Source organism: Anguilla rostrata, chromosome 6 (assembly GCF_018555375.3).
Source record: "Anguilla rostrata isolate EN2019 chromosome 6, ASM1855537v3, whole genome shotgun sequence".
Taxonomy (NCBI): domain Eukaryota; kingdom Metazoa; phylum Chordata; class Actinopteri; order Anguilliformes; family Anguillidae; genus Anguilla; species Anguilla rostrata.
In genome coordinates, this window is record NC_057938.1 from 4,705,294 (window position 1) to 4,728,026 (window position 22,733).

Here is a 22,733-nt window from a genome sequence, read left to right on the forward strand (position 1 = left end):
TTACCCCAGTTTTTTTTTTTTTTTGGCAAAGTCTCCTTTGCGTGTTCGACGAAAAGTCTGGAGTTGGAGGCAATATTTTAATGACTGTCTCCTAGGCAAACCTCATATGGGACAAAGTCATAATTAAAATGTTTGTCCTTATTTTGAATTCAAGTCACGAAGTGTTTTAAATTCCACTCAGTTTGGCCCATCTTACATAGAAGTATCTGTTTCACCAGACACACTACCACTGTTACGAGTTACCCCTTAATTAACTTTGAGGGGAAACATTTATGCTCATCGTTATAGTGAAGAATACACCATCTGTTCATTTCAATACATGACAAGATAATCTTCAAAGAGGACAATCATAAGCCAAAATGTATGTATAATTTCCTTAAACATTCTTTCGGTTATTACAATTTGCACGAGTTCGTGTAAACCTTTCCACCCATCGCACTTGTATTTTGCAAACACCAGACAGTAGAACACTGCAAAGCTGAACCCAGACATTCAGTTTAGAAAAAGTCTAAAATCAATGCACTATCTAGTCCCTGATGTAACCTCTCAATGATAAATATTAATTTTTTTATTTTTTTATTTACTTAAGGTTCTTTTTATTTTTTTCACAGTGCTGTTTAATTGGGGGGAAAAAATCATCTGTGAGCGAGAGGAAATGTGTGTATAATGACTCAAATCAGAACAGGAGTTCAGCCTGGGCTAAGAATGTGGAGGAGATTTTATTTACTACTTTTAGTTACCATTTTCATTAACTTTTTTTTGAACACTTAAAAAAGATTACATTTTACGTTACTTCACAATTACTTGGCAGACCCTTTTATCCAATGACACAGAGCGACAGGTCCTCACCACACAAGATTTGTCTTAAAGTGTAGTTAGTTGGCTCATTGACAATACCTTACAGGGCAACTATTTTCAGTAGATTAGCATATTGGAAATGGAAAGCAAGAAAACACCACAGAAAAATCTCCCCAAAAAAAAAAAAAAAATCATGCTTTGACACCAACACATGCCATCCCCTCTCTGATTCCTGAGTTTTGACAGTGATGGTGATGCAAGCTTAATAACTTCCTCCGATTGTTCACTTTTCTTCAATCTCCCCATGGGCCTTCATAAATAAATAAATAAATAAATACATTTTATTGAAAATTTGATATTTATGAAAATATGAGATGAAGTATTCAAAAATGCCAGTCCCTCACTGCTTGGTTCTTACTACAATCCCCAGAGTGCACTGTGAAACTGGTCGCATCTGTTCTGCCCATTACCATGCCGGTCCCGACCAGCTAAAATCGATTTAAATTCTAATTCCCTCCTGTAAGACACAAACCAGTTTAGGCTACAAACAGCCGATGATATCTGCAACTAAGCTAGGCATTTGGAGTCTGTGTTTATGTGTAAATGATCAAGAACTGATTTATAAGCCTGAGTAATAACAATGCACTCTGAAAATATGATTTGCACAAAAAGGAGCAATGCATTCTGGGTTTTCTGTGAGTGTTCAGGTGAATCAGACAGGTTACAAAAACAAATTAGCACTATACTATACTATACAAAGTGTACTATACTGTATATAAACCCCCATGAAAATGTAATTTGCTCAAAATGTATTTAAATACAATATAGTATCAAAAGATTGACAAATTTTACAGTAGATAGGCAATGTACAGATTATTTCTGCTTTTAGGTAATTTAATATATTATGCTGCTATGGAAAATATTTAATATATTTTCTGAAAAGAGAACATATTTTCAATATATTACAGTGTATTCTTCCTTAGGGGAAGCATCACAAGCGAAGGACATCTTTCCTGGGAATTCTTTGAGTGAACAATCACATAAAAAATGTTCCCTGAAGAAAACTGAATGTGATTTGCACAAAATGCTGTAGAGGTGGGACAATGCATTCAGGGATTTGTGTGAGTGTTCAGCTGACTGGGGTAGGTTACAAAAACCAATTAGCAACATGTCCTTGTAGTTTTTAACACAAATTCATGGCTTTTCAGTACAGATACTGTACATAAACCCTTATGGAAATGGAATTAACTGAAAATACATTTAAATAAAATATAGCATCCAAAATATTGAAACACTTATTGAATAAAAAGCCAATTTACAGAATATTTTTGCTTCCAGATAGTACTATATATTACACTGCTATGAAAAAGAGCACACATTTTCAATGTATCTTCTTTAAGAGAAGCATCGCAAGCTAAGGACACCTTTCCTGGGAATCGTTTGATAGAACCATCACATAAAAAATGTCCCTTGAAGAAAACTGCGCTAGCATCCATTGAAGTCAACCTTCTCAGCCTTTTAGGCAATAAACGTCCCAAAGACAGATTCGAGCCCGGGCCCCCGGGCCCCCTGCTCTCGGCATCACAGGGACACATTGATTAAGGAACCTCATCAGGGCAGGTCTTCGGGCGGGAATATTTCCTCGACTCGACTGCCTGAGCGTTATTTAGAAGATGCGATCAGGCCCAACCCCCCTTGTGTGTGACAGCTCAGAATGAGGCCCTCTCCTTCACTGTCTGTTCCGCTGCACCTTCGTAACTAAGAGCCAGAGTCGTTTAAAAAAAAAAAAAAAAAAAAACCCACACGTGTCCGGCTCTAAAAAAATATATGACCTTATCAGTGTCCTCTCTCTCCTCCCTAATTCTGCGCCATGCAAACCGTTTTCCCCCGCTGCAGCGGTATATCTGCAGCACCGGAACATAATTGGATTATTGGCATTCTCAAGTCCGAACGGGAAACAATAACCTTATTGATGGAGGCTCTGTTTTTATCACCGCTCGGCGTGACACGGAGGCTAATTTTAAACCGGCCCCTGAAAGCAGGCCTCGATAAAACTCGCAGGACGGTCCTCCCTGCCGCCATTGTTCCTCTGCGCCCCGTCGTTTCCGCCTCCATAATGGGCTGAGCAACATTTCCATTTATGCAGCGAAATGAAATACGTGAATACCGGGGGCTTTCTTTTCTAATGCTACGTTTTTTTTTTTTATCGACCTCTTTTTTTTTTTGTTGCGTCGCTCTTTTTTGTTCGTCTGTAATGACCCCCAGCGCGTCTCTCTTTTTTTCGTAGACGAGGAGAAAAGAGGGTTTTCACAGTACCGGGCCCCGGCTGAAGCGATCTGTCCGCTATTGAACTCAGCGAGCCGCGCCGTGGAATGGAATTTTCCGGAGCTTCGTGTGAACGCAGCCGAGCCCGGTGGTTGTTGGTTCCCGGCACGAACGAACGGCAACACGGAATAGCCTGCGGTCCAAGTGTCCTACTTTCAAAAAACCAAAAGGCACGGGAACCAACAGGCGAACAGGATTGTAGAGACTTATTGATTTTTTTTTTTTCAAAATTGCGTTGCGTAGTAAAATGCCGAACCAATACATCATAACGAGGCAACAAATGACCTTGGAGACCCGGAAATTACGGTTCCACCAGCTTTACTGTATCTGCCCCGCCCCCCCCCCCCCCAAAAAAAGAGCCAATGGCCAATCCAGGTCAAGATCCAACAATCACGCATTCAGCCACAACTGTGGGGCGATGATGTGTGAATGAACCATCTGCAATGTGATGATGACATGCAAAGATTTGTATTAGCGATAGCTAGCAAGCAGGGCCGCCCCGTGGCATAAACGCTCTATGCGGTTGTTTAGGGCCACAACCGCTAGGGGGGGCCATACGACCACGAGGGGGGGGCCATACGACCACGAGGGGGGGGCCACACTATCCAATGCGCTCAAACGCAGCCCACATATGTGTTTAGGGCCACCAAAACCCTAGGGCCGGCCCTGGCGATGATGACATGCAAAGGTTTTCATTAGCGGTAGCTAGCAAGTGATCCCCCTCCACTGTAATTATGTCATTGTCACTGTTCCCACAGAACAATAGAGAGGGCGAGACTGGATATTACTTCAGTCATTTTTTTTTTTTTTTTTCTCAGTGCTCATTATCTAGTGACCATGAAGGGAGCTGTGTCTCAGATCCAGGGCTGACCAACAAATAGCCAACAAATAGCTCATCTGTTATCCAGTCCGAAAGCAATACTCTCTCTCATCATGTAATGCTCCGTGGCAATTCACTGCCCAGAGCCCTTTTGTGAATTATCCCGACATGTACTCGTCGTATCAAAAGCATTATTTTTCACTTTTTTTCTTTTTGCGGGCAGGAGGATTGCATTGCCAGGGCTAGGATGGCGGACTGCTCGGACAAAATGAAATGAAGTCTCCGCGTGAGATCGCTATCGAGGGCTCGGCTGAGGGATTCAGCTGTAACCCATCTAAATTTTTAAAGCCGTTCCTCTCACGAATGCTGTGGAGAATGGCACTGATAAATGCAGCCTGACACCGGAGAGGAATACCGAGTGCACGTCTGTTTGAAATGGTGTGAACTTTATTCTTTTTTCCTCAAAAAAAAAAGGAAAAGAAAAAATAACAAGAAAACATTGAGAGCAATGCCAGCACATTATTAAATGGAATATGTGAAAGATAAATAATCTCAGACTCAGTAATAGCTTTTGTTATAGTAAACACATATGAACGCGACGGAAAAGGTCAAAATACATATTAAATACCAAGGGAAGCTGTTCCGGTAACTGACAACAGCAGTTGAGATTTCATGTTTATTTATACACGTTGTGACTCGATATGTCAAATCTGATCATGAAATATCACAATATAGTCCAACATCATCGTTTCAAGACTATGTTAGTGGCTGTACTTCTTGGCAGACTATCTTGCCATTCATTAGATTTTTTTGCATTAGTCGTCTTCATTCATGATGTTGGCCCCTCAGCCCCCTCAATCAGACCCTGCAGGAGAAGCACGCCTCAGGCAGCTCCAAAGGTGCACCTCGTTACCGGGGCGATGTTGGGCAGCACCCATGTGTCATCACGTCTCCTGCTGGGGGGCAAGCCCCAATCGCCTGAATAAAATACCCATTGCTTGTATTTTCTCTCCAGTCTTGAATAGATCCTGGATGTTTAATCATCTCAAACGAGCCGACTCCTTCTCCTCAAATCTCCGCTCATGTGCAGATGCTATTTTTAGGCGTTTTAGGTGATTGGTATTCATTGTTTTTTTTTTTTTTTGCTTTTCTTCTTTGGGCTTGTCATGGATGTAATTAGTTTCAAGTCAGAATTTGTGCGGTTGGTTCTGGTTAGTTAGCATCATTGATTTACCTTAGTGTTTTTGTGATGTTTAGTGATGACTCTGCCACCACTTTAATTAGTCTGCCCAGGGTTCGGATCTACTCAAGGTGTCTTCCTGTTATCGAAATGGAGTTTTTTTTTCTTTCTTCCTTGCCACTGCCACCCTTGGCCTTGGGTTCATCTAAGCCTTTGGCTTTATTGGATTATGGAGTATTGCAGCATTATGTGTGTTGTTTTTTTTCCCATTTCCATTTCACCCTTATGCTTGGAAGTACATTTTGGTTATAAATCCATTGTGTGTGTGTGTGTGTGAGAGAGAAAAGCACATTATGCAGGTGTTAATGTTCTTGACTGTATTTCAGTTGAAAGCAGAGCCTCAGGTCTCAAACAGAGCAGCTGCCAGTAATATTACTTTTTATGACCCATTCTGAGCCCTAAATTTGCATGAGTCCACAAAATCTCTAACCAGAAAGAAAACACAGAACAGGTACATACATATGAGAGCAGCCGAACAGTTTTGAAAGCATACTCTTCTGCTACTGCTTCACATATATACTGTATATTTACTATAAACTGAATTAAAAAAAATATATATAAAGGAATCTTTATGAAGGAAACAAGAACATTTAAGAAAATACATTTAACTACCAAAAGTATATTATCCTCCACAATGTTGATCTTGCATACATTCATTAGCTGAATGGATTTTTATAACTTGCTTCAACACTGTGACAAAGCGTAGCAAACGCTATAAACAGAGTACGTATGTAAATGTCACACGTTTAATGCCACAGAAAACATCAGATTTTGAGGGTAGCTATCCTGATCGAAGGTAAGTGCGCTTGTGTTTTCACCACGTGCAGTTTATATGATAGGCTGAACTGATGGATGGCATCAAATGTCACCATATGATTCTTCTCCAAACTTCAACAAATAATTTCTCGGTCCACAAATTAGCTAGTGATAGCAATGCATAGTTGATTTCCCCCCCCTTTTTAACACCAATTTTTAAACTACAGCTAAAAAAAACCAAACCTTTTTGAATATTTTATATTTTCAACCCCGAGGTAAAACCTTAATTATGTTTACTTTGCTTAAAGAGTTTCTGGAATACTTAGCATGCGAATATTCAAATCTTCTTGTGAAGGGGGGAAAAAAAAGAGAAAGCAACATTAAGGGTGTGATTATGGGGGCGCAGAAGAGACAAGGCAATGATCAAACACAGTTGGTACGGAAAAATTGGGATTTCAGACCGGGACAGATGGCAAAAGATGATAGTTGAGCAGATGTTATTTTTCACTTTGCATTTCTCAGTACTTGCGTTTTGTGGATCTGACAAGGGGGGTGGGGGGGGGGGGGGATGTGGGTGGACAATATATTTGCCAATGCGGACTGATGCTGCTAATGCGGTCTGCAGTATTATTTTAATGCCAATTAAATGGCTGGATCATAAAACTTGATTGCAATGCAGATGCAATGTATGCCATTAATACCAGAACACTTAACAAGTGATATTGCCAAGGAGGCATCCATGCATTATTTTATTTCTATACATATACTGCAATTGCAATAAGATTGTTTACAAATAAAGTTTAAGCAAAATAATAATAACAATAACAACAACAACAACAACAACAACAACAACAACAACAACAATAATAATAATAATAATAATAATAAGAAAATATACATCAGAGTTTATTCTTTACTCACATTTTACTTTAAATTCTATGTTCTCTTTACAACCATGGATGATACATAAAAAATAAGTGTATGTGTGCTAAAATATATATGTAACACCATTGTAAATGGAGCTCAGTAAGCTACATGAAAATGAATTCATAAACACATATATGCTGTGTCAAAATCTAATTAATTCCCCATTGCTAAGAGGAAAATCAATCCGTCACATCAATATAACACTGGTATCACGCTACGCAGGCGCGGTATAATTATTTAAGGAGATCAATAACGTGTCAAGCTCTCTTCAGAGGGGAAAGGTCCTCAACACCACAGAGTTTTATTTTTAGTTCAAATTATCCTGCGCTGCCACGTAACAAGGGTGGGAAAAGCAGCCCTTGGATCTGTTTCTGGACTTCATGCCAGTCCCTGCTCTGAATGATTCATCTAGCCCTGTTATTTAAGAATGGATAGCAAGGCCAGATTTTGCAAGTGATTTGTCGAAGACTGTTCCTGTATTCCGTTTTGAATCTTTCTTTCTTTGTTTGTTTGTTTATTTATGTATTACTGCAGTTTCAATCTACGGTGAAAATATCATGTGTGCATTCAGCTAATTAGTTCATTGGTCCAGGGTAACTGTTTGGGGAAAGGAAGGTCTGAATGTGCACTGCTCCATATAGAACAAACATGCCATTTCAGACCTCAAGTTCTTTTGAGTAGACATTACATGATTTACAAGAAGGGATATATACAAATATACATTTGAAAACCATGATACTCATTGCGCACTTTCCAATAGGATATGTAATCTCATGAGTGTATCGTGAACATTACCTTTGACTGAGAGAAACCTAATGACATATTTCTCCACATTTCACAAAATACATATTGCACATTCCAGAATAATGCACAGTGCACTTAAACTCATAAGACAGCCATGTTTCGAACCTGAGACCACGGGAGCTTTCCACTGATTAAGCCACTTGGGAGCCTGTAATATTTATTATTCAAACTCCAAGCAGGAAAGCTTTCACCTTTATGCTTGTCCAGTTTGCAAATGTATTTCTTTTTTATTCTTCCTTTCTGTGTGCGAAGTCCCAAGGTGTATTGTTTTATCTACAACATAAATCTCGCAGAATGTCATGGCCCATCTGAAAAAAAGAGAAAGAAAAAAAAGTGCTGACTTGAAGTTGGATAGTAAACATAGGAAGACTCATTGATATAGGACTGCATGAGGAGCTATCATGTCCTCTCACTGACCTGTCAGATATATAATTTCTCCCTCAGCCAAAACCCTTAATACATTTAGAGCTGCGTACATTTCACCTGTGCTCTACACCCAATGCCATAGGCCCTATGCGCTACACCCTAGGCCATATGCACTATACCCTATTCCCTTCACCCTAGGCCCTATACCACACACCTTATGCCCTGTGTTCTGCACCCTATACCCTATGACTTATACCATAGGCACTATACCCTACATTCTAGGCCCTACACCCTAGGCACTATGTCCTACACCATGTGCCTTACACCCTGGACCCTATGCCATACACACTAGGCCCAATGCCATACACCCTATGCTCTACACCCTACACCATATGCACTACACCCTATGCCCTATGCCCTGTGTCCTACACCCTATGCCCTATACCCTGCACCCTATGCCTTACACCCTACACCCTACGCCCTACACCCTGTACCCTATTCCCTAAATCCTGCACCCTATGCCCTACACTTTATGCCCTAGTCCTACACCCTATCTCCTATGCCCTATGACCTACGTACCATATCCTACATCCTTTAATCAGCGTTTATATGGCGCAGGACACGGATCGTAGGACTGCGAGGGATGACCGCGTGAGGAGAAGTTGCTGAGGCAGGAGTTTGTACAGGCGTCTGATAACAGGCTGACAGCAGGAAGCAGCGCTGCCCTGGCTGCCCTGTAATCTACAGCGCAGGGCCTCCACCTCGATGAAAGCAGCGAAAATGAGACCGGTGGAGGGACGCAGGGAGGGTTCAGACACTGGGATGCATTTCATTTTGGGGACTGCCGGGGAAATAATTAGCACAAGAGCTAAAGTAACACACAGTGAAAAAGACATCTTGGGTCTGCTGTTGGTCATTCCTGAGTGGATATTGCAGTAAATATATGCTAGAAATAAGGAGGAACTAGTTTTTATTAAAAAAATAAATAAATAAATGAAATAATTATTTAAAAAATAATGCCCTTTTTCCCTTATTGATTCCAAACAGAATAGCTTCTCTGTTAATATGCACGGACGGTAATACACAAATTGTTATGCAAACTGAAATATCGTCTTGTTTGAAATTGGTCTTGGCAGTTAAATTAGCAGACCTCATTTGGGATAATGGCTATGTTCCTCTGCTACGGGATGCTTTGCCATTAGCACTGGCTCTGAGATGCTGGAATACACGATAAGATTGCGCTTGGGAATAGGCTGTCAGAATCGGAGACATTTGTGCTAAATTAATACATTCATAATAATAAATTCAGTTAATTTTATGCTAATTCTATTTACCACATGCCAAGGATTTTTATTGTGCACCACCTAATAGGCACTTAATCTCATGAGCGTATCGTGAGTATTACCTTTGACTGAGAGAAACCTAATGACATTGCTTCGTTCAGAAAGAACATTTTACTACTTTTCAGATGCATATTTCTCCACATTTCACAAAATCGCAGATATTAAAATTAGCAATGTACCGACACTTTTTGATCACTGTAAATTTATCATTTATCACATTTCCTACAGAAAATGTGATATTTGTATGGATATATTAATATTAGGTTGCATATGCCATAAGGTGGGTGGAATTAAAACTTACTAACTTGTCCTAAGAAAGTTCTTGATGATTGGGTGGGATGCCTTTTACATGTTTATGTGCATTATTAATTTGCCTGGCATGTGTAAACACAATCAGCAAACATTTCTCAAGGCTTTTCCTATTGCTTTGAAAATATCATTCTGTTTGCTTAATTAAACCCCAGGGAATTCAACTGTAGATTACCCTTAAAAGAAATAATAATAACATCACCTTAAGATAACTTTAGGAATGCACTTCAGGGGTGAGTGTATGTAAATAAGGATTGCGCAGAGACCTGCACTTCATGCACATACTGCATGCAATATACGGATATTATATCTGCTGTACACTACAGAGCCAGTCTCAGTATAAACAATACATGGCAGCTAATACAACTAAACACCTCTTTAGCATCAATGTGTCAAGCAACGGAAACATGCACACGTGCAGTATAAGTTATCATGAACGTTTTCTTTCATGGTTAACGTTGATCAGAAAACCTCAGGGACAAACGCTTCGCTGTGTTTGTTGGACAGCCGCGCCGCTACGATGATCATTAAAGGCTCGCCACCAGGCTTGCCTGACACGTCTTCCTCTCTTTAAGGCAGCCCGACGCCTACCGAGAAAACAAACATTTTGAGCGCGGCTGTCCGGCGGCCCAGGATGCAATTCGGCGGGTTTGAATACGCGCGCAGTACGTCTGCCGCGTGGTGTTTCCGGCACGGCGAGATTCCCCCGCCGTCTCTCGCCGTCGGTAGTGTCCCAGGAGCCGTGTCTTATGCCCCCCACCCCCCCCACCCCCGCCCCCCCCTGAGCCGCGCACCGAGCCGTGAGGATCCGGCCGACCCGGGTTCTGAGGAGCTGGGAGCGGATTGCCCGCTAGAGGCTGCACTCGGCAAAGCAAGGCACGGCACGGCACCGAGGAGGATCAATACACGAAGAGCGGAGAGGGGAGAGGAAAGAGAGAAGGGGAGAGGGAGGGAGGAGAGAGAGGGGGGAGAGAGAGGAGAAGGGAAGAGGGGAGGAGAGAGAGAGAGAGAGAGGGGGAGAGGAAGAGAGAGAGGAGGGAGAGAGAGGGGGAGAGAGAGAGGAGAGAGAGAGAGGGAGAGAGAGAGAGAGAGGAGGGAGAGAGGAGAGGAGAGAGAGAGGGAGAGAGAGAGGAGGAGAGAGAGAGAGAGGAGAGAGAGGAGAGAGAGAGGAGAGGAGAGAGAGAGAGAGAGAGAGAAGAGGGAGAGGGGAGAGAGAGAGAGAGGGGGGGAGAGAGAAGGAGAGTGGAGAGAGAGAGAGAGAGAGAGAGAGAGTGAGAGGAGAGAGAGAGAGAGAGAGAGGAGAGAGAGAGAGAGATCGGAGGAGCGCACACACGGCTCAGCTTCCCCATTGCAGCCGCGACAGGCAGCGAGAGAGGAAGCGCGGATCGGAGGCTTTGGGGGGGTAATGACGTGGGCTCGCCGTCCCCGCGGCTGACTGATCGACACGCACTCTTTTTCCGACGCGCGCCTGGGAGACCCCCGGCCAGCCAGCACCCGGACAGCGAGAGAGGAGGGGAGCGACCGCAGTCCAGCCTCACAGCCGACCGCCGAGGAGCGAGAGAGAGAGAGAGAGAGAGAGAGAGAGAGAGAGAGAGAGAGAGGAGAGAGCGGCGGAGGAATCATCCCTTGGGACCGCGGACGCCCGTCACCCCGGGTAAGTTAGACCCCGCGCGGGCTCGGGCGCTAACGAAGCGCGTCGCTAACGCTAACTGCCGAGGAGCCGGACGCTGCCGGGTAGAAGAGCTGAGTAAAGCCCCTTCCCCTTCGGCTCCGGGCTGTGTGCGTTGGAGCCCAGCCGCACGCTGCGCTTCCAGCTCGCTTCCGGCAGCCCGAAAGTGAAACTTGAAAAGCGTCCTCTTATTCAGCCGGGTGTCGGGGTGCTGGGAGGGTCCTCCTGGACCAGACGGGCTGAGCCCGATTCAGGGGGTTAACGAGAGAAGGGCTCTGTGTGTTTTTGCCGTTTTTTTTTTTTTTTTTGACAGCTTGTTACCAAACTGACCGAACGCCGATCTGCCCCACCGCCGTGTGCCGTGAGAGTTCTGGTGGTAATTTGGCAATACCAAACACTCTAGTGTTTCTTTTGCGCCTCTACATCATGAAACCTATGCACTTGTTGTACGTCGCTCTGGATAAGAGCGTCTGCTAAATGCCTATAATGTAATGTAATGTAATGTAATGCCAACCGGGAGTGTCCGCACCGATTGTGGCCGTATCTTGCTGAGCCTGCCCCGGCCGTACGTATTGCTGAGACGCGAGTTTCAGCGGAGGTGCGGAGGCAAGTGGCGGAGGGTATCGACTCCACGCATTTCAATTATACAGAGGCTGATTGGACCTGACTAGACATGCATGCTGCCTAAGTGAACGTTGGACCACAGGTTGATCAGGAGAAACTGAAACTTGGGGATCACTTCCTAACAACATCCACTGAGCGGGCTGTGAGAACAACTCCAGCTCAGTAGTCCAGGCTAACAAGTGCCTAACACTGACAGGACAGGGTGAAGCCCGAGTCGACATTAGTGTTGCTGTTAAAAAGGGCGGTCCGCGTTGCCAAAGGCGACCAGAGGAACCGACCCGACCGAAACTTTGCTCTTTCGGTTCAGCGCGCGATGGGAAAAGTTTCCCTTTGCCGTGATTTGAGCAGGGCTGTGCGTCTTACCACCGCGTGACTAAAACGGTCACAGTGCATCTTCTAACGAACCTGCAACCCGGACATCGGTCATACATCAGATTGTAATGAAACATCGTAGCGCGTCTACTAGCGAGGAGAAGAAAAAAAAATTGTTTTACTTTGCGTTTTACATTTTAAGAAGGGTGCCGTGAGGCGTCCTCCAGCGGCTTGACAGGCGTGTTGTATGTGGAGTATTTTCAGCCAGTGCCTTTTCCGTGCGGCCGCTGTTCTGCGCTGCGTTGTCACTCCGGGCAGGATGTTGTCATTTTTCCTGCAGTAAGTGTCTAATTTGTCAAAGTCAGTGAGCGGGTCGGCGGCGAGCGGGCGGCTGGGGGTCGGCAGCCGCAGATGATTTTTTATGAGATTAAAAGTGAGTCACTGGGAGTGTCCTTTGACATCTTCAATATATCAGATTATTTTCTGCTGCGGCTGTGCAAATTAATTAATACAAACGTACGCACACACACACACACACACACACAAACAGACAAGTAGACACACACACACGCACACACACACCCACACACGCGCACAAATACACACGTGAACACACACACTCACACATACACATGCACACGCACACACACAAACACACACATGCACAAGCACACATACATGCTTGCTTACACACACACACAAACACACACACACTAAAACACATGCACAAACAAACATGTATGCATTCTCTCTCTCACACACGCGCGCACACACACACACACACACACACACACAGTGTTTTGCTATCTATTTATGTTTTCTTCCTCAGATCTGCATTGTCTACCTTTAGTCGGGTTAGACTGGCAGATTTGCCACAGAGCGACCGTTTCTGGGAATAGTGCTGAGCTGTGCAGTCGTGGCGAAACAGGAACATCCTCCCATTAAAAATAATACAGACCCGGGTTGTAAAACGTAATGAGTCTCATGTACACATTCTGCTCCTCGGAGTTGGGCTGCTCCTTTTCTTCTGTTCGAATGTCACTCGTTTCCAGCGCAGGATTCAAAGCTCTCTGTGCCGCCGAACGCGTTGATAACGTTCTCTCTGCTCCCGGCTGCCTCCTGTCCATTAAGCCTGACTCCATTACCCAGGCAGGGCTAATCCAACCAAAGGGTCCGTTTTAAAGGCGGATTCATTGGGCGGGTGGCAGTCAAAAGATTTCAAATGTCTTTCAGCCGAAATGGAAAAGAAAATAATGAATTAATAAATAAATGCATGATTTTGAGCTGGTAGTGAGTGGGTAAGGAAATCCACCCAGAAGTCGGGTTATCTTCCCTGTCATTTCTATTGTGAGGATGATGAGCGGGACTGATAACCTGCCCGCGTCGCCTGACGGCTCTCTGTCTTATCCTTCTGACATCTTGCAGAAAAAAAAAGTTCAGTATTTTTTAATCCTTTTGACATAAGACAAGTGTCTTATGCAAAACATGTTCCAGTGAAAATATAAGAAAAAAAATATATATGTATAATTTTTATTGAATGTCAGAGTCTTAGAATATTGGGTTCTTGAGACTAAGACCAGAGACTCCTGTCCCCCACAAGGGACAATAATGAATTGGCAGGTCTTAGGAGGCTATGGAGCCTCATAACATCCACTAAATGTGAGCTCAATAAAGTCTTCAAAGCAGTCCCAGAGATGCAGAACTGCGAGACGGCAGCAGCAGGATTTATTTATTTATTTATTTGTTTATTCTGTTGCTCAATTTGATTCCCTCGCACAGAGGCGTTTTACCCTGTGAAATATTAATATTTACCTGAGAGCCAATGTGGAGCCTAACTGCAAAATTATGTTGATCTATGCAGAACTGAGTAATTTGCATAAATATCTCAATCCTGGGAATGACTTATTTTTCAGTAAGGGCAAGAAATTATTGCGTTTGTGAAGTTTTTTATTTCTGCTTAAATGCTGAGGCAATTATACAGAGCTCCAAATTTGCATCGACTCAATCTGGAAAATTTTTGTTAAAATCCATTGCCTGTGTTCACACTGCAAAATGTATTCCATTTTACCAGTCATGCATTGCTGTGTACTTATTGTAAAACCAAATTGCATGATCTAATTCATTCCTGTCTTTTCAATCAACGACAATATGTTGAATTGATCGAAGGATAAATGAAATATCATGCGCTGTTGAACTTCTACTCGTGTTATTGCCTAAAAGGCAATGCATCGCAATAATCAGGATAGTCCTTAACTGTGATGGTCTGGGGAAAGAAGAGAAGCCTTATTTATGGGCCCTTTCAAGGTGACACAAATACCCTCAAATGAATGACTGTCTGGTCAAGTTAAGTTGGCCTTCATCCATCCTGTCAGTGGCTCAATCTGTGTGATAAATGTGCCATGGGCCCTGTGCAGATCTAAGTCCACCTGTAATGCTGCAAGCCTGGAAAAAATGCTAGAAATTTCCAAGCCTAATTTTACGCCTGAACTTTTCGGTTTCATCTCCCTGTCCCCACCACCACCCCTCCCCCTGCTCTGTTCCGCTCCAACCACCTGCCCCCCCCCCCCCCCCATTTCAGTGTTGGCGCGAGATGATAAAATTCCACTTTTACGTGCATGCTTTTCATGGCCAGCAGGGGGAGTTGTAGTGCACCTGCTTGACTGTGATGTGATTCCGGTGTTACCGAGCAACAGCCGTGCGAGGCAACACTGCACTTAAAAGGTCTTTAATTACACCGGCTGAATCGGCGCTGTTTCCCTTCACCGGTGCTCTCCTGCGGCAGAGCGTGCCGCGCCTGTCCGCGGGGCTGCGGGGCCTGTGCCGCAGAGATGGCGGACGGCAAGCAACAAGTTGGGAGGTTCAGCGGTCAGGACTTCGACAATCTGAGACAAATTAGAAGTGCCCTGGCTTGTATGGCAGTGCTGAGCAGTAGGGATCAGCAATCGATGGCGGAGGGGGGGAAAAAAGCGCAGTTATAAACTACTGAGTGACGAAGTGCATTCGTCTTGTCAGCCACATTTGATCATGCCCCAAACTAACCGGGCAATTGATCGCGCCATAAACCCGCAGGAAATAGGAAGTACCCATAAATCAGCGGGACCTCTATGGTGATTTACAGTAGCCTGGCAGAGGGCCTTGGTTCAGGATTAAAACCTCTCGGGTTGATCGGAGTGAATTACGGTCCGATCGGCGCCGTGAAAAAACCTCATCAGCCAGACGAGGGGGGCGCCTGGTCGCCCCGAAAGGACGGTAGAGGTCCCCGGTAATTCGGGTTCGATGAGGGACGGTGAACGGGTGACCCCTGGCGCCGACCGGTCCGGCGCCGGTCAGCCGACTGCGGCGAAACTCGGAGAGGGGTGTCGTCGAATACGACGGCGACGGAAGCGAAGGGTGACTTGCTTTCGGGAAGCAAACAGGAAGTCCTCATAACCGCCTGCTTTTCATTGGAACAGGAGCAGCACTGAGGCCAGCGATGCGTAAGGGCGGACGTTTTCCTCCACGGCTGCTTCCTCAGTGTCCTTTCTCCCTTTTCCTCTGTTTTTCTGCCGTATTCTTCTTCCCCTTATGATTTTCTCTCCGTAGCCCCGGGGATGAAATTCTGACCCCCCCCCAGAAACCCCTCCCTCCCCCTTTTCTTTAAACACATTTTCCCTCCACTTTGCCGCTGTCGAAAGAGGAAGGCCCTCCTAATAGGAAGTCATTAGTCACCTTGAGAAAAGACCGCTCAATTTCAGAGCGCCCGGGGGGAGCTCGGCTGATGAGAGACCTCATGCGATGCCCTTCAGGATGACTGACAGGTGTCACTCATAGCTGGCAGCGCGGGTTTCGCCACAGGGGCGTGTGGATGAGAGGATAGCTGCTCGGATAGAGCAGGCGTGGGTGGCTTTGCTCTTCCCGCAGTGATTATTAGCTCTTAGTTGCTGGGGTTGATGTGTAGTTCATTTTTTCCCAGAGTTTTTATAGATATGTCTCTCCAGCTGTATAAATATCTGTGTAAATAACTGTGGGTTAACCGTGACTAGGAACTCATCTCACACACAGCCAGGCCTTATTACATTATGTTACATCACAGGCATTTAGCAGACGCTCTTAACCAGAGCGACTTTACAGTGCGTTTATATTGTATCCATTTATACAGCAGGATGTATACTGAAGCAATGCATGTTAAGTACCTTGCTCCAGGGTACTACCTGGGAATCGAACCTGTGACCTTTACGTTACAAGACCAGCTCCTTACCCATGATACTACACTGCCCTACTGCCTTATGGTGTAGACACTATAGCTCTGAGCCTATGCAGTGAGTGTGACTCCTATGCAGTACTGTGAGATTAAGCCAGTCAAGGTTCCTTGGGTTCCATTAACTCCCAACAATACAACAGGCGCCCGCAGCCTTAAGTCTGAAATACGTCTCACCTCCGAACTGCAGGGGCTTCACCGTGGGGCCTATTGTGCGGATGACGGTCGCCGGCCTGTGCACTAGCGTACGGGAGAGCACGCACGCCTCAGCTAGCGTGGGTGACGAGAGAGAGACAACTGAAATCTGCGAAAAGACGTTAACCACATTATCGCTTGTCATGCAGAACGTGTGTCTTTATTAGCTTATAGCCGATACCGTGACCTTTTTATCAGAGCATATCTCTTCAGCACCGAGACCCGTGTTCCCGGGTATGTTCCTGAGACGAGAACGGCTCTGTACAAACGGCACTGTTTCGGTACAATAGGAATAGAAGCGGCCATTTTAGCATGTTTTTTTTTTTTTTTGGTTTGCGTGTCGGTGACCGCCGGCTGAGACAGGTTTGGGTTATTCTAGGTGTTCAGTATGCCGGTGCGGCGTCCCTCTCCTCCCCCCCCCGCCCCCCCCGCCACGCGAGCGGAAGGCTCCGTCTGAAAGGTCTTCACGTCCCCCGAGAGGCCCTCCACATGAGTAAAGATTTAAATGCCAGGCCGGGGGAGATGCGCGAAATCCGGCCCGTCTTATCGCCCCCCCCCCCCCTTTCCCGGGGTGAGGCGAGAGACGGAGACAGGGTTCACGGCCAGCCTGTCCGATCCAGGCCGCCGCTGAACACCGGGAGCTTGTGTTGAGAGATTGCCATCTCTGCGCGAGAGATTTTACCTGCGCCGCGGAGAAGAGGTGTTTCCGCCGCGGCGCCGCCGGTCGCCGATACGGACGCCTCCTTATCGGCCAGCCGGTGACGGTACTGCCGCTCAGCTCAGGCCCCGCACCCTGACACTCCTCAATCTGGAGCGCTTGTCCTCTAATCGGCAAATCAGAAGTGATGGCCTCTTCTGCTGCATGGAAACTTTCAGCCATCCCCCCCCCATACACACACACACACACACACACACCCACACCACAGTTGGGTGAGCGGACTATCAGACCATCTCAGCGCCCTGGTCCTGGAGAGCCACAGGCTTTAGCGTTTTCTCTCCACCCCAAAATCAGCGGTCTGTCAAGTTCGAGAAACCAACCAAGTGTCACCAAGTGACCGAGTCGATCAACCAAGGGCCGGATAACCAAGAGAACCAGCAGACCCTGCGACTCTCCAGAAGTAGGGTTTGCAGACTCCTTTTCAGAAGACTCACGTTAGACTCTGTTTTTCTACACCTCTCTCATTCTCTCTCTCTCTCTCTCTCTCTCTCTCTCGCTCTCTCTCTCTGTCTCTCTCTCTCTCTCTCTCTTTCATTCTCTCGCTCTCTCTCTCTCTCTCTCTCTCTCTCTCTCTCTCCTGCACCTGCTCAGGCATTAACATGCGCCGTCGACAGCAGAGGCTGCGGTGGGGACCGCCTGTTGATTGACATGTGATTAAGGAGTAAAATGAATAAGTGCTTCAGCGAAGGTCCCATCTGTGCCCAACTGGATTGAATGATGTCTCATTTGCGCCGCTGGTTTTTTTTTTAAGCTTATACGCAACGCAACTGCCCCGATTGAGTGGGCGAGCTTCTTTCCCTCCCCCACATTCTCAAAATAGTCTTCATCACGTCCGGTTGTTCATTAGTTATTCGTTATTGATTTTCAAATGCTGTTTTCGAGCACATGTATGTTCTGTCCATGAAGTCTTTTGCACAACGCTCCATCGTGTCTGGTGGAAACCAAGCAAAAGAGAGACGAGGCGTATTCTCGTAACTGTGCCGACTGTTTTGCTTAGAGCGGCGGTCCTGGACCTGTGGAAGTGCATGGTCACAACAAAATTAGCAGCTAATTTAGACCCAAGAAAAGCAGGGGAGGCGCGTTTGTTGTGTAACCGACGGCTCTAATTGGTCAATCAAGAGCTGAGTGTGAGCGAAAACAAACAGAATCTGCAGCTGTCGAGGTCCAGGACCGAGGGCCAGAACTTACAGAATGTTTACTCGTGAGAATCTTTCAGCCCATGTTTGTTAACGCTTCTCATGCTAAAAATTAAAAAATGGGAAGAGGAAGAGACATGTTTGTTTCCTGAACAAACGTGGTTTAATGTCAGGCGATACTCTAGCTCACCAAGGCTAAGAAATAAATTTGTGTGTTTGCTTCATTTTGAATATTAACTGACCTTTAACTGTAGGTTTTGACTTACTCAACTTATAAATGAATCTTCTTTGGTGCTGGTTATAAACCACAGAGCAAAACAAACAGTATGAAACAGTACGGTTTAACAGACTGTACAAAAATAAATAAATGATAAAATGTTTCAATCACACTTTCACACTTTCAATCCTGGGAAGTAGTTTTCAGACATCCCCTTCCAATCCATTCCACACCACTGATTAAAGCACACAGTATGGATTTCAGATAGCGGTGGTACCCCGTTTCCCCTTAAAAGCACTTGCGTCCGCAGTACACTTAGTTACTCCTGTCAGAAGGGACCATCGACGGGACGCGAGATCCATACCGGTAAAAGACGCGATCCGCAACGGGCCTGTGACTCCTGATTCGCTGGCCGGCGACGGCGGAGAAACCGGCTTGCTTCGGCCGCCGTCCGGGTCATCGGTGCCGAGCGAGCGGCGGCTTGCGAGGGGGCGGAGTTAATTATCGCCCGCTTGCGAATGGCTTGTCGGAAGTTCGCTTTTAATAGCTGCGGGGCAGTTGTAAGTAATTACAGCCGGGGACGCTGATTAAATTCGCCCAATAATTAAACAAACATCATCGATTTTCCCCGGGGGGAGACGCCCCCCGACGGCCACGCCCCTCTCTTAACCGCCGGTCACCCGAACCGCGGTCCGCCGCTTCCTGGATCCCCCCCCACGGCGGTGGGCCAATCAGATAAACATAATTTGAGAGATGAGCAGCAGTCGATTCCGGTTAGGCAGCGTGCGGACGCATTGGTATTCCATGCATTCTCTCTCCCTCCATCCCCCCCTCCCTCCCTCCCTCCCTCCCTCCCTTGTTTTTTTTTTTCACCCTCTGCCGTTAATTGATTTTGGAATCAGAAAGGATGCGTCCCCGTTGGCGGGGAGGAGGGGGGGGGCATCACGGCGAGCGCGTCGAGGCTCAGGGAACCGGCGAATCGCTCGGCCTTCGCCGCTTTTTCTCGCGGATTATTATTATAATTTTTTCCGTTTCTGCGAGCGCGCGGGGACGCCGTCGGGCCGCGCGGCTGGCCTCCTGCTGGCCTTCCAGCGGCTTTAGCGGCTGACGGCGGCCATCTGCGGGAGCAGATGGAGGACCGGCTCCCGCGTAGCGAGGCCTGGTGCTGCCAGTTCCATCCCAACCCGCTTTGCACAGTCCACAGGAGGAAAGAGTGCGTCAGACACCGTCCCCGCTTCCCCCCCACTCAGCTTTCGGGCGCGGGGCGCGGGTGGTGGATATCGCAAGACGAACAAAATCGCCGACGACTGCTTTGCCGAAAGCGCGATTAGCCGCCGCGGGGCTTAGCCGAAGAGACGCCAAAGACGCTGCGGAGCGGGGAGTCGGTAAGGCGGCTGGGATCAAAGGCGCGGTTTTAAGAGCGAGCGGCGCCGGATCAGAGGGCCAGACCGCTCCACCGCGGGCGCTACGCTACGCTTCCTCTGACGGACGCGCCGACCCCCCTCCCCTCCCCCCCTGGCCCCGCGCGGGGCCGCGCGCGCACTTCCTTCACCGTTACCGCTCGGCTCGGTCTGCTGGCGGGAAGGCTACCGCCGTCTCCGGTAAAGCGGCGCGCCGCGGTCATGTGTGCACTGGCGGGGGGGGGGGGGGGGGGACCTTACCCGCACGTTGTGTGAGATTAAAGGAAATAAATCAGAGGCGAAGGCACGCCTGCCATCGTCCCGCTGCAAGGACGCTCGAGGAAGGTTTGCTAATGCTCTCCTATTGCTAGTGCAGAGAGGTAGGGAGCAGAAGATTTTTGGATTTTTTGCCTGGGATGTCTGGGATCTTCTGCACGCCGCTATGCTAGCGCTTGAGAGAAAGAGAGAGAGGCTGCTCCGTTGGCTGTCAGCAGTCCCCCAAAACCCCCCCCCCGCGCGATCAAATCAGAAGGCTGAGGCCTATCCGGTGATCCTGGAGATCAGTTGGTGGGGGTGGGGGGCAGCGGGGAGGGGGCGAAAGGGAGAGCGTTTGATCGCGGCGGTTCGTCCTTTCGTTAGCGCGGGAGAGGTAGCGCCCCGGCGGCGCTCCGACAGCGGGGCCCCTGACTGGAGGAGGCGAGGGGGCGCTCCCCTCCCAGAAAGCCCGGATCTGATCAGCATTTTAAAAGCCCGGCGACGGGCTCTCCGGTCCGCATACACATCTCTCATTACGCGAGCCGGGTCAGGGCAGCCTGCAGACGCGGCCGAGCTCGTCTTTCCCTCCGTCACCGTGTACACCGCTGCGCTCTACAAGTCCCTATTAAGCACAGGACATTGTGTTTCGTTCCAGTCAAGCTGTTTATTAAAGGAAGTCCAGAATGTTCAGTCAAAGGCCTAACGGAGTAAAGCGACTGTTGAACAACACCTGTTACACATTTATTCTGTGTGCTCAGGAACACATATGAAATGAATAATTGATGTTTTTTTTTTTTTTTTTTTTTACAAATCCTTGAGAATGAAATGAAATATCATTTCTTCTCCTCCCACTTGATGTTGCCCTGATCCAAACGCGTATTGACTTTGTGTAGTGGAGTGAATCAAGGTTTGTGCAGAAAAAAAGAAGAAAAAAAAACAGTGACCTTTAACAGTGCCGATTTTGATTTTTTTTCTCTTATATATTTCAAAATCATTGATCGACCTGCAGGTACAGGTGCATCAGCTGAACAAGGTCAGAAGGATAGGTGATGAATAAAGCACTCTTGTTTAACCCTTGTTCTGTGCTTACCTATTAGCACCTGTGAAATTATTGGCCTGGGTCACATATACTCAGGACATTATTGAGATTTTACAGCAATACAGAAATAATATTTATATGTATATGCTATCTTTATCTCAATTCCAAACACTATGAACAATATATATGCTTAAGGATTGCCATTTACCTCTGCTAGATCACATCTAACAAAGAGATTGTCATTCATTTCTGATAAAAGTCTGGAAATGAATGATGAAGACATGTGGGCACAGTAAAAAATTATGTTTATCTGTGAAACATTAAAAGGTAGATTGTTGATATTTATTGTTTTGAACTGACACATTTTTAATCTTTATTTTGTTATATTCAAAGAAACCACTAGACAAAAAGACATAAAGCAAATACAGATGATAAACAACAAATAGAAACACAAAACAAGATCCAAATTTCCACTGGCTATGAAAAACCATCTCTCTAATGTCATTCCTATTTTACTAAAAAAAATATTAATGGGTCAATTTGACCCGAAACCAGCACAAGGGTTAATTAAAATTAAATAAAATCTCTTGCAGTCTCGAATTTTCCAAAACGTCAAGGAGGCTTAGAGAATGTTACGTTAGCTCTGGTTGAGGTGGCCCCAATTTGGATGCTTTCTTCTTGTCAGAGGTAGATTTACTCTGTCAGTCGTGTTTATGTTTGTTTCCGGAACTTTCCGCCCAGCGAGGCGCCAGGCAATTTTAGCGCCCGCCATTCTTAGGCCGTTTTCCTGGGGTTTCGGCCATTAAATCAGAACGCTCTGAAATGCTTTCTGGCAACAAACACATCATAGAAAATAGCACAACAAACCCACGTATGGGAATTATGAGCAATTTAAAGTGTCCCCGGTGCATTCGACGAAAAAAAAGCCGCATTAAAAAAATGCCTTTTTCTTCTCGACTAGGGGCACGTTTAAAAAAAGAGGTCATTCTAAGCCCGGGAACCATTACGCTTCATCGGAAAAATAAAACACAAATGACCAGTCAAGGAAAAATAAATTTTTGAAAATGAAAACAACAAAACAACAACGGCAAAAAAAGAAGGTGTTGTAAAAAGGTTTAATTCCCAGACCAAAGGCTAACAAAGCTCATATTATTTATTCATTTGTTCGTTCATTTATTATGACCAAATGTTTTTTTTTATTTTAATGATAACAGAGGCATAATTGGGTATGAAAGAAGAACTT

General features: G+C 46.0%; 1 protein-coding gene across 3 annotated transcripts in view; it reads left to right on the forward strand.

Moving 5' to 3' along the window:
* Nucleotides 1–11,003: 11,003 nt before the first annotated feature.
* The window catches only part of tnr (tenascin R (restrictin, janusin)), a 177,871-nt gene continuing 166,141 nt past the window's right edge, over nt 11,004–22,733 (forward strand). For 2 of the 3 annotated variants that reach the window (XM_064341668.1, XM_064341667.1), the window contains exon 1: nt 11,005–11,342. The gene's annotated coding sequence lies outside the window, so the exon portion shown is untranslated. Of the gene's footprint in view, nt 11,343–22,733 lie in introns of all 3 variants that reach the window. The other variant, XM_064341665.1, reaches the window with a different exon arrangement.